Source organism: Camelus bactrianus, chromosome X (genome assembly GCF_048773025.1).
Source record: "Camelus bactrianus isolate YW-2024 breed Bactrian camel chromosome X, ASM4877302v1, whole genome shotgun sequence".
Taxonomy (NCBI): Eukaryota; Metazoa; Chordata; class Mammalia; order Artiodactyla; family Camelidae; genus Camelus; species Camelus bactrianus.
The window spans coordinates 115,508,779-115,522,641 of NC_133575.1; positions in this window are offsets into that span (position 1 = coordinate 115,508,779).

Below are 13,863 nucleotides of genomic sequence, written 5' to 3' on the forward strand. Positions count from 1 at the left end.
TAGTTTGAGAGGTTCCCTCAATGCTCCTTCAAGATCCTCACCTTGACTCCTGACAGAGCCTGAGACTCTTCCCTTTTGTGACCTGAGTCTGTCCCCTTCCAGCCAAGGCTCTCACTGCTATGAGACCCCCAAGGCAGAAATGAGGGAAGCTCACAGCCTGACAGCTCTGCGGGGGATCTTCCAGTGCTGTCATCCGGGGTGGAGCTGGATTCTCTGGACCTTCTGGGAGGATTCTCCCCTAAGTTCTCACTCCTGAGAGTCTTCAACTTGGCTCCTGGGTCCTTGGTTAAATGCTGGCTGGGAGAGGTTCCCTCCCTGTCAGCTTAGCTGCAAACCTTGGAGTGAATGACTCTGTGTCCCAAAGAAGATGTTGGATGGGAAGCTGCAGCACTCCTGACTGTGGGGGAGGGTCAGAGAAGAAGCAAACCTTTCAATGGAGTCTCTTCACCAGCCAGCCAGACTTCAGAAACATTTTGTTCTAAAAGATTCTTTTTCTGCACAGAAGAGGCTGAGCATCAGCATTTGGGGAGTTCCTGCCTATTTGGAGTTATCTAACATTTCATAGGGCAGAGTATTGATTTTCACTTTCTTAACCCTCATTCCTAGTAAAAATATATACATATATATATTTTACATCACTACCAAGTGAATATTTAGAATATACATAAAATTTCGTGAAAGAATACCTACACTTACTGTGTGGGCATCACTCTGATAGTTCCTATTCTATTTCCAGTCCATTCTTTATCTTCTATTAAAATAATTTTTGAGAGCCCAGTCCTCAGTCATTTGTCAAAAGTTCAGAAATAACAGAGATAAAACCAACAAATCACTGAAGCAGTAATTAGTTAAAGTTTATTGTGCCCACACCAAAAAGACGGTTTGTGAATACAGAGCACTCAAACCAAACATGGAGTGACGCTCAGGGGCATATTGTTACAAAGCAATTTATATAGTGGAAAGGCAGTGACTGTTTATTCTTCACAGTGATTGTTTATAATATTCGAATTTTCTTAAATGATAGGGAATTGGTTAGTGATTATCTCATCTCAACTTTGGAAAACAGTTTAAGTTTTGCTTATGATTCCCAGAGGCATAAGCAAGAAATGACCCAGATCAAGTTAGTCTTGCAAAATAAGCTAAATTAAGCTTTGTATGACTAAACTAGTTTTGTCTGCTCAGGGAATTTTCAAGGCTAGTCTCCATTTGTTTTTTATTTTAACACACTAAAATGATTTCAGGTGGTTATTAGCACAGGATTTGAGGCCTTACTGCCTCAATAATCTCATCTTTCCTGCTATCTTGCTATTATCTCAGGGCTACTGACATCTGTGGTCTGAAGGGTCTGCCTCTGAGTTGTGCAATGAAACAGGTCAGAAGTTTAAAATCTTTTCTTCTACCCATTCTGTCATCTGCATCTGTGCAGCCCACAGCCCCTCCCCCACTCGCTGCAGCTTCTCACTCCCCCACCCCAAACACAGGAACCAGCTCCCCACAGTCAGCAATCTTCCCCAGGTGTTTCTCATGCTTCGTGGTTTAGCTTTTGTTGCTGAGTTTCTCCCCCTCTCCTTTCTCTAGTTACTGGGAGTTGATTTGGGGTGTGGAAGTCATCAGTCTGAACTTGATGGTCAGCTTGGCATCTACAGGTAAGGCATTAAATCTCTAAATAATTTAGGGACAATTCACATCTTTATAATAATCGTTATAATATTCTCTTCCCCATTAATGAATATGTTTTACTGCTCTATTTGGGACTTTCAGCTGGATTTGCCTCCATTAATATCTTGTATATATTTGTTAAGATTTTTAAGGTAATTTTTTGACTTTGTGAATGAGATATTTTCTATTACATGTTCTCATTAGTTATTGCTTTTATGTGGCAGGGTTCTTTGTTTTGCTATAATGATCATCCATATACATTTCTCTAAAGTCTCTCAATCATTCAAATACTCCACATATTTTATAGATAATAATACTATCACCCAATACTATCTTTTCAATATTCATATCTCTTATTTATTTTGATATTCATCACTCTGTGTGTTCCAGTGCAGTTTTGAACAGTACAGGAGAGAGCATTCATTTTTGTGTTGTCTGTCCCTGGCTTTAATGGAAATTCTTCTGACATTTCACATTTAAGTGTTTGCAATAGACTTTAGAAAATTGAAGTTCTAATGTTTGCTTTTTTTTTAACCATAAACTTGCATTGGATTTCTTTCAAAGGCTTTTTCTGTACCCACTGACAAGATCAAGTGTTTTGTCTCCTCTAATTTGTACAGGGAATTATAATTGAAAGTATTTTCTAATGTTAAATCATATTTTTATTCCTCAAACACAGCCTGTTCATTTAATTCACTGCTATGTTGAATATGCTATTAAATTGTTTAGAATATTTGCTGCTATGTGAGTAAGCATGGCTTAAGTGTTCTTTTCATGGGGTGTTCTCATCTGGTTTTTGAATCAAGGAGGAAAATAGCCTGGCAAAATGAATTGAATAATTGACCATTTTTGCATGCTTTAGGAGAGTTTACATAAGATGATAATTTGTTTCTCCGTGACTGTTTGGTAGAACTGCTTTCAAAACTGCCTTTTCCTGGAACATTTAATGGTGACTTGAGTTTTGAATACAGTTTCAGTTTGTATTATTTGATTAAACTTTTAAGTGATCAATTTTACTTAGGATTTCAAATTTAATGGCATCACATTTATAGTAAAAAACTTTTTATTACAGAAATTATCAAACATATACAACAATAAAGAGAACCCTGTTCTCTTTATTATATAATATAATGAACCCAGTATACCTGACACTCAGTATCAACAATCCTCAATACAATCTCATTCCAGTTATGCCCTCACCTTCCCCCATTTCTTGCTACTGGAAAAATCTGAAGCATATCCAAAACATCATATCGTTTTATTTCTAAATATTTCATATGTATTCATAAAGATAAAGATTTTTATGACATATAATCCAATATCATTGTCTTTCCTAAAAGTTTAAATAAGTAATCTTCAAATGCCTAGGTATCTTTCATGTTTACCTGGCAGACATATACCTTAAAAAAATTAGTTTCTTTGAATCAGTATCCAAATAGGATCTAATCATTACAGTTTTTAATGTCTTATAAGTCTTTTTAAATCTATGATCCTTCTCCCACTACCTATTTTTCCTTGCAATTAATTTTTGCACACACAAAAAAGAATTTGTCTTTTGTTTAGTTTCCCACAGTATGAATTTTGCCAAATGCAACATTTGTGCTGTCCCTTAACATGTTCTTCAGACTTTACTTTCTCTCACTACAAGATACCCTATGCTCATTTTCAATATTTACTGCCTTTGTCCTAGAATTCACCATTTCTAAGAGCCCTAGTTCCTCTTATTGGATGATGATTTTAGGAAACTTAGATCTCAGTGTTGGTATGCTTGTTGCTACTGGGGAGTTGTTACTTATAGGCCCTCTCAGCTAACAAAACAATGCAATATGTAGGTATATATTAACCTGTGTATATACACATACCTATGAATATTTATATATGTGACCATCTGTATCTATATGAAGGTGAATGGGAGTTCATGCTTTCTCCAACTCTAATCCATTATCACAAAAATCATTCTAGCCTTCTCCCCTTGCTTACCTATAACATCCTACTCTAGTGAGAAACCTGGCTCCCAGCACCATTCAATCCATTTAATTAACTGTTCAATTCCAGTATATTTGTATAGTGGTTTCAGAATTGCTAGCCTGTACTGCTGTGGGAAACAACTGTACCAACTAGAGTAGAGCACTTAGTGCAGCTTCTTTTGACTTTAAACTTGTAACACTCATAAGTTACGTAGGGCAGCAATTTTCCCTTCATACCCTTCAGTAAGTTTGTTTCATACATTTTTAATGCAGTTATAATATTTTGCGACATTTTCATACATTATGACTGTCAAGTTCTCTTTTTTAACAAATACATACTGTCATGTATGCACCATTACAGTATCATACACAATAGTTTCACTGTCCTAATAAATCCCCTATGTTTAAACTATTTAAATCTTTTCCTTTATTTTTACCATTTCTGTGATTTTTCCCTTTCCAGAATGTGATATAAATGGAATCATATACTCCCTAGCCTTTTGCAACTGGCTTCTTTCACTTAGCAATATGCATTTAAGATTTGTTCATGTCTCTGCACATCTTGTAACTAATTCCTTTTTTATTGATGAATAGTGTTCCATTGTAAGGTTGTGCCACAGTTTGTTTATCCATTCATCTGTTGAAGGACATCTTGGTTGCTTCCAGTTTTTGGGTAATTATAAAAAAAGCAGCTATAAACATTCATGTGCAGGTTTTTGTGTGGACATAAGTTTTTTTTAATAAGTTGGATAAAGACCCAGGACCATGTTTGCTAGATCTTCTGGTAAGACTGTGTTCAGTTTTTAAAGAAAATTCCAAACTGTCTTCCAAAGTGGATGCACCATTTTGCATTCCTACCAGAAGTGAACGAGAGTTCCTTTTGCTCTGCATTCTCATCAGCTATTGGGCTTGTAAATTTTTTTCAATTTTAGACATTCTAGTAGGTAGAGGTATCTCATTATTGAATTTGTAGTTCCCTAGTAACAAATTATACTCAGCATCTTTTCCTATGTTTATTTCCTACTTGTATATTTTCTTTGGTGAGATATCTGCTTAGATCTTTTGCCTAGTTTTTAAATGAGTTGTTTATTTTCTGTTGTTGAATTTTAAGTTTTTTGTATGTTGTATGCAAGTCCTTTATCAGATAGATATTTATCAGATAGACTATTTTCTCCCAGTGTGTGGCTCCTCTTTTCATTCTCTTATAGTGTCTTTCACAGAGCACATATTAAAAAAATTTTTTTAATCTAAATTATCAACTTTTATGGATCATGCTTTCGATGTTGTCTTTTAAAAGCTCATCACTGATTCTATGGTCATGTAAATGTATGTTTTCTTCAAGAGATTTTATAGTTTCTTCATTTTACATGTAGGTCTACAAACTATTTGGGGTTAATTTTTGTGAAAGGTGTAAGGTTTGTCCAGATTTATATCTGTTTTTTAGCTTTATGTCTAGGTGTTTTATTTTGCAGGAGTGTTATAAACGTTATTTTTAACTTAAAAGACCATTTATTCATTTCCAGTATATAGAAAAGCAATTGACTTTTAAAATATTAATCCTGTTTCTTGTGACCTTGTTATAATCACTTTTTAGTTCCAAGAAGTTTTTGGTTGTTGTTATCAATTCTATAGGATTTCCTACACAGACAAACTATTTCTTCAGTGAATAAAGGGAGACATATTTTTCCTTCCCCCGTTGTACATCTCTTCTTTTCTTCTTTTCTTTTTCTTTTCTTATTATACTAGCTAGAACTTTCAGTACAATGTCGAATAGTTGTCAGAGGAGACAGCCTTGACTTTCCCCTGATCTTAGATGGCAAGCACTGAGGAAGTTTTCTTTTATTCCTAGTTTACTGAGACTGTTTTTATCATGAATGTGTGTTGGATTTTATCAAATGATTTTTATGCATCAATTGATATGATAGATAATTTTTCTTTAGCTTGTTGATGTCATAAATTTAATTAATTGAGTTTTTAATGTTAAACCAGCCTTGGATACCTGGAATAAATCTCACTTGGTTGGGGTAAATAATTATTTTTATATATGTTGAACTTGATTTGGCTTATATTTTATTGAAGATCATCAGATCCATGTTCATGAGAAATATTGGTCTGTAGTTTTCCTTTCTTATAATATCTTTAGCTGGTTTTGGTGTTAAGGTAATGGTCTCTTAGAATGAGTTAGGAGTGTTTCCTCTGCTTGATATTTTTAGAATAGCCTGTGGAGGATTGCTGTTAATTCTTCTTTAAAGATTTGGTAGAATTCACCAGTGAAGCCATCTGGGCCTAGTGATTTCTCTTTTGAAGGACATTAATTATTTATTTAGTTTATTTAGTATATTTATTCAGGTTAATTTGGGGGGCTGGTAATTAGGCTTATTTATTTTTAGAGGAAGTACTGGGGATTGAACCCAGGACCTCATGCATGCTAAGCATGTACTCTACCACTCAAGCTATACTCTCCCCACCTCAGGTTACCTTTTAATCCTTGTGTGAGTTTTTGTAGTTTGTGTCATTGAAGATAATTTTATCTAATGTATTAAATTTGTTGACATAGGGTTGTCATAGTATTCCTTCCATTCCTTCATTATCTTTTTAATGCCCATGGGGTCAGTAATGATGACCCCTTTCTTGTTCCTGATATGGTAATTTGTGTCATCTAATTTTTGTTGATTAGCCTTGCTAGAAAATTATTAATTTTGTTGATCTTTTCAAATAACTAGTTTTGGCTTCATTGGTCTTCTATATTGTTTTCCTGTTTTAAATTTCATTGATTCCTGCAGAAATTCTTACAGAATTTCTTCTGCTTGCCTTAGGCTTAATTTTCTCTTCTTTCTCTAGGCTCCTAAGATATAATCTTAGGTTTTGATTTTAGATTTTTTTGGAATACACTTAGTGCTATCAATTTGTCCCTAAGCACTGTTTTTGCTGTATTCCACAAAATTTGATTATTCATATTTTTATTATAACTTAATTAAAAATATTTTAAAATATATATTGGGGCTTCTTCCCTGACCAAGAGGCATTTGGATGTGTGTTGTTTAATTTACAAATGAAATTCTCTTTTTTCTCCTTCTGATATTCCAGTTACTTAAATGTTACACCTTCTAAAGTTGTCCCACAGTTCTTGGATATTCTGTTGTGTTTTTTCCCCTCAATTTAGGGGATTTCTGTTGACAGATTTTGAAGCTTACTGATTCATTCCTCAGCTATGTCCAGTCTGTTGAGGAGCTCATCAAAAACATTCTTAGTTTATGTTACAGTGGGTTTTTTCCTAGCATTTCCTTTTGAATCTTTCTTAGAGTTCATATCACAGCTTACATCTGCTTACCTCTCTGTCTTGCATATTGTCTCCTTTTTCAATTACAGCCCTTGACATCTAAGCCATAATTATTTTAAATTCTCTGTCTGAAAATTTCCATATCTTTGTCATATCTGAGTCTGTTTCTGATGCTTGCTTTGTCTCTTCAGACTGTATTTTTTTCATGTCTTTTAGCATACCATGTAATTTTTTGTTGTTGGAAAGCCAGACATATTACATTGGGCAGCAGGAACTAAAGTAAGTAGGCCTTTATAGTGTGAGGTTTTATGTTAGTCTGGCTAGTATTGCAGCAATAGGTGCCAGAGGCTTAAAATTCATCTTTTACCCCTTCCTCCATTGTTTTTAGGTTTCCCTAGGAACTACATCCTAAGTAGATTCTTTTCTTGCGTTCTTTCAGCTATAATCTATTGTTGTTTTTATAATGGAGGCATGCTGATATAGAGGTAGTAACATACAGGAGAAAGAAGACTTCTATAATATTATGATTAAATATTAATCTTGTAGTATGTCTATTTTTCTGGGCTGTGTCCTCCAGAAATGTTTCTTACTATCCCTCCCAGCTTAGGTGAGACAAGAATGCTAGCAATGGCTGGACTAAGGTAATTGCCCTCTGCCTATGTGAGATAAGACTTAGGTAAACTCTTTTTCACTCGAGAATTCATATTTGTTATAGAGAATACACTGTATGTATTTTAAAATGGTTGCTTTCGCCCTCCCACTGCCAAAGACATGAGGTGATTTTTCATGGCTCCTCACTATGAGAATCTGATGGGATTCTTGGAGGTAAAAGTCATAAAAGTAAAAGGCCCCCTTTAGGACTACAGATCCCGGGAGGAGGAGAAGCAAGATGACGGAGTAGAATGACGCTTGTAGCTCACCCTCTCCCACAGATACACCAAAACTCACATCTACGGACCCACTCAGCCAATCAGAGCACCTGCCGAACTCCAACAAAACATCACCCTCTTCGAAAGACAAAGACACCAAAAGTCTGGTAGGAAAAAATGAAAAAAGAAAGAAGAAAAAGCAAAACAGTGAGGGACTGATCCCACGGGGAGGGAGCGGCAAAGGAGGACTGGCACTCGTTCACTGGGTCTCCCCTCTCCAATGGAGAGGTCAGCGGGATGGAAGGGGAACCTCTGAGACTCAAATCTGCCCTGAGCACCCCTTGACCAACAGAACTGAGTTAGATGGGCACAGAGGGTCCCCGTGACACCCAGCCCAAGATGCGAGCTGGCAGCTGGGGCTGGGGCAGGTGGCCCCAGCTGGGCGGAGGACTGGAGCGGCTGCACTGAGGCAGCCCCAGGGGACTGCAGGGTGCTGCACACCATGGCTGGGAGGGGATACAGAGCAGAACAACCTCGGTCCCCCATAAATTGCAAAAAATCAAAGCAACACATCTGGTGTGCTCTGGGGGGAGGAACGCCATAGGCTTTGTCTCCTCAGACCTGCACTGCCATTACTGGCGCTTTTCGCAAGAAGAGAGGATAGGCTCAGCCACAGCTGCCATACTCTCCTGTGCACAGCACCCAGGTGGGGGTGGGGCCGAGCCCTGAATCCGCACCCAGAGGCTCTGCAACCTCCTAGGCATGACTGAGACTTGTTTACAGCTGGTGGCAGACAGGATCTTTCTGCCCTGGCACCTCAGAGAACTTGCGCCACCAAGACAAACCAGGAGCTGAGATCTGGCACGGAGCAGAGGCGGGGCCATTCTGCAGTGTTCCCTGAGCCCGCCTTCGGAGTGCCGACCTGAGGCAGAGCGGGCAGCTGCACGGAGCAGTGGAGCGACCAGCGCCGGGCAAGGGCGGGCGGCAACCCACTTTCCTGGCAGGAATGCAGCACCTGACCACAGTGCTGGGAGGGGGCGCAATCTGCCCACCTGCCTCCCCTGAGTGCAGCATGTGATGGCGACATCAGGAGGGGGAGTGACCCACCCACCCACTGGGTAAGAGCTCAGCACCTGACCCAGTGTTGGGAGGGGGCATGATCTGCTGGCTGACAGCCACTGGGAGCAGCACAGAAGAGGGTGCCAACAGAGGGCCCCTGGAAACAGCAAGCTGAGTTCACGAAACAGGGCAAAGACACAAAGACCTCTCAATTAAATCATTAAGAGCACAGCGTCTCCAGGAGAACTAGATAACTGATACTCCTTAAGCCACAGTGCCAGAGAGATATGAGCAATATGAAGAAGCAGATGAACCACTCCCAATTAAAAGATCAAGAGAAATCCCCTGAAAGCATGATCGAGGAAATAGACATTGATGACCTACCAGATCAAGATTTCAAAAAAGGACTGATCAAAGTACTGAAGGAACTAAAAGAAATAGTGTTTAGAGATATAAAATGTTAAAAATGAAATAGAAGCTATAAAGAAGAACCAAGTAGAATTAGTAAACTTATTGGCTGAGATGAGAGCTGACCTAAAGGCTGTACAAAGCAGGCTAGATAAGGCAGAGGAACGAATAAGTGACCTAGAAGACAGGACAACAGAAAGCACCCAAGCAGAACAGCTGAGAGAAAAACAAATAAAAAACAATGAAAACAATATAAGGGACATATGGGATAATATAAAGCATGCCAATCTATGCATAATAGGGGTTCCAGAAGGGGAAGAAAGAACAAAGGGAATTGAAAAGGTATTTGAAGAAATCACAATTGAAAGCTTCCCAAACCTAAAGAAGGAATCAGATATCCAAGTACAGGAGGCTCAGAGGGTCCCAAACAGGAAGAACCCAAACAGACTCACACCAAGACATATTATAATCAAGATGGCCAGAGTCAAGGATAAAGAAATGATCCTGAAGGCAGCAAGAAAAAAACAAAGAGTGAGTTACAAGGGAACCCCCATAAGGCTCTCAGCTGATTTCTCTACACAAACACAACAGGCCAGAAGGTAGTGGCAAGACATATTCACAGTCCTGAATGAAAAAAAGATGCAGCTTAGGATACTCTATCCAGCAAGGCTATCCTTTAGAATAGAAGGAGAGATAAAGAACTTCACAGACAAGCAAAAACTAGAAGAGTTTAGCAACACCAAACCCATGCTAAAAGAAATATTGACAGGTCTACTGTAAATAGAAAAGCAGCAGGATGCTACAAAAATGAGAAACTCATAACTAGAAAGGAGATAACTGCCATGAATTACAAAAAGAATAAACACAAAATTGTAAAAGAAGACATCTAAATCATTAAGAGTGGGAGAGGGAAGCAAGGAAAGCCATTGTGGAAAACAGTATGGAGATTCCTCAAAAGACTAGGAACAGACTTAACATATGACCCAGGAATCCCACTCCTGGGCATAAATCCAGAAGGAACCCTACTTCAAAATGACACCTGCACCCCAATGTTCATAGCAGCATTATTTACAATAGCCAAGACATGGAAACAGCTTAAATGCCATCAACAGATGACTGGATAAAGAAGAAGTGGTATATTTATACGATGGAATACTATTCAGCCATAAAAACCGACAACATAATGCCATTAGCAGCAACATGGATGTTCCTGGAGAATGTCATTCTAAGTGAAGTAAGCCAGAAAGAGAAAGAAAAATACCACATGATATCACTCATATGAGGAATCTAAAAACAAAACAAAACATAAATACAAAACAGAAACAGACTCATAGACATAGAATACAAACTTGTGGTTGCCAAGGGGGCGGGGGGTGGGAAGGGACAGACTGGGATTTCAAAATGCAGAATAGATAAACAAGATTATACTGTATAGCACAGGGAAATATAAACAAGATCTTGTGGTAGCTCGTAGTGAAAAAAAAAGTGACAATGAATATATATATATGTTCATATATAACTGAAAAATTGTGCTCTACTCTGGAATTGGACACAACATTGTAAAATGACTATAACTCAAAAAAAAATGTTAAAAAAAAAGACTACAGATCCTGGAGTTTCTCCATCTCATGCTAGTTTATATTCAGCCTCCAGAAAATTGTCATGTTTCCATTGTTGAAAGATAAACTAAAACATATTTAAAATTGTAACAGTTAATTTGATCAAAAATAAATTTGAATTTCAGCAGCACCAAATTGGAAGTGGTTAGGAGCACTTCATTAACAGGAGCTCAGGAAGAGCCTTTTATGGAGAAATGGCAGAAGCAAAGTAAGGAAATGACTGATTGGCTATAGCTTAAGGCCCAGTTGGCTGTTTGTGATTGGTTGTTATTTAGATTTCAATTTTGTAGCCTTGAGGCATTTATAGGCTTAGATTTTGGTTTGCTTACATAGGCCACCAAGGCATTAGAGCCACCTCAGTCCAAAGGCCTCCTTGTTTAATTAATGTAATGCCACTTAGTTGTTCCTATTAATTTATAGCTCCAATGACTTCTACTACTGGTAACCTGATCTTAGCTGTGTTTGTCTTTATTCACCTGTCTTTCCCAATTTTGGAGTGACAGTTTTACATGCAACCTCAATTATTTGATGAGTCTAAGAAAAGTGATTAATTTTCAGTTCATTCAGCATTTTTCTTACTGTAATGATAGGAGTGAAAACTAAGCACTTTACATGTGACAGCTGAAAATAAGTCTACTACATTTTTAATGACATTTTAAACTTTATTTTAAGAAATTAAAAAAAAATATGTAGGTAGAAAATAATGATACAAGTACCTGTGTGCCCACTACCAGATTTTTATTTTGAATGGATCATTATAACCACAGCTTATGGCTTAATTTGAGGGACTGAGACTGGAGTTTCAAGTCAGTCAGTCTATTGGAATCTTTTTTAGCCTGCACTAAGGGAGGTCCCGTGTTACTTGAGAACAAGTTATGGCTTCAAAATAGGTTACTAGGTTCAATAGGTCAGTAGGTTATTTCTGTTCTTTTGCTGTTGTAAACTCTGGCACTACCAGTAACCTTGCATGCATTTTATTTTGTATATATGAGAGCACATCTTTAGAATGATTTTATAGTAGTGAAATATTTCTAGGTCAAGAATGATTTTATAGTAGTGAAATATTTCTAGGTCAAAGGCAAATGAATATTCTATTCAGTCAATCTTGGTAATATATTAGTAGTTTATTTCCTAAAATATTGGCACTTAATGTAAGTTGTTAAGTTTTCTGACTCCGGGTTGTTCATTGTATTATCTTAAGATTTAAATTCTCTAATATATTTTTATAAGTCAGTTTTTCTTCTTTTTCATATCCATTTGAGTTTTATTTCTCAAGACCTGCCAGAGGTTTGTCTTATTATTTTTAATAAGTACCTTAATGTTTGAGTTGGTTTATTACCTTTTTCTCATTTGTATGTTTTCTATTTCATTAGTGTCTGATATTATTTTTATTACTTCCTTTATTTTATATTCCTTTAGTTAATATTGTTGTTCTTTTTCTAGCTTATTGAATTGAATATTTAATTTCAGTGTCTCTTATTTTCTGAATAATTTCTAATGAATGCATTTAAGAGTGTACATTTTCTCTGAAAATTGTTATTTGCATGCATCCTATAGATATTCATATGTAGTGATATCTTTGTCTTTCATATTCATACACTCAGATATTTTATTTTTATTTCCTCTTTACCAAAGAGTTATTTTACAGTATAGTGGTATTTTCCAGGTGCTCTGTTCATCTATGTATCTATCCATCACTTATCTATCATTCATCCATCTAACTATCTCAATATCAGTCTATCATATAATCCAGTTTTTACTGTCCATTATGGTACAAGAATATGACTTATATGTTTCTATTTGGGGAAATTGAGGAATTTTTTTTAGCTCCCTAGTACATGATCAACTTTTGAAAATGTCCCATGAGCATTTGAAAAGTATATTTTTTGTAGTTTAGGTACAAAACCTTATCTACTTGTAAATACTTAAGTATCGATCATCTGTTATCTGTCTATTATCTATCTATAGTAAGCCAAAGCTTATGTAATGAAGAAATCCTGAAATGTAATCACGTTAAAGAAATGACTTAAGGAAAACAATCTTAATTTCTCTTTCATACAACAGTCCTAATTGATGTAACCAGATTTGAGGACAGATTTGATTCACTCAGTCATTCTGGGACCCACGATCCTTCCATTTTGCTGCTTTACTATCTCTGGAATATTGCCTTTGTTTGCATGATTTGGGCTGGGACACATATTTTTTCCAGGCGTTGGGAATGAGGAAGAGTATATCCAAGGCAAGTGTTTTTTGTTTTTCGGGGTTTTTTTTTGGTCTTTTTAAAATTAATTAACTCAGGCAAAATGCACATATAACAGTTGCTATTGCATTCAGAAGAACTTAGTCACATGGCCTCACATGGGGGAAAGGAAGACTGGAAATAAAGACTAACTGGATAGCTAAGGGTAGCATCCATCACAATGTGTATTTACATTTGTATACTTTTGTACATATGTCAGTTCAGATTTATTAAATGATATTTATCAAATTATATATTTCTATTATTAGTTTTATCTCTAATCTGTTCATTTCTGAGAAAGAATTGTTAAAATTCCTACTATTATTGTGTATGTATCCACTTTTCCTCGTACTTCCGATATTTTTTGCTTTGTACATTTTAAGGTGAGTTTGTTAGGTAAATAAATGATAAAGATTATAAAAGATATACATTTCTAACATGTATAATGCATTTTACCTTGACATCTATTCTGTATGATGATAATATTGTCCCTAGTGTTTCCTTTGTTTTGGTATTTTACCTGAGTATATTTTCTATCCATTTATTTTCCTACTTTCTTAATCCTGATTTCCTACTTTCTTGATTACTTTCCTACTTTTTAAAGCATGGTTTTAGCAATGCCATGGAAATTACCTGTAACAAGATTTCTTTTTAAATAAATCTGTCCTTTTTAAAATGGGATAAATTTAATCACCTTAGCTATATTTAAATTACACATGTATTTGGTGTAATTTTTATAACAACTTTATTGTTATATAATACC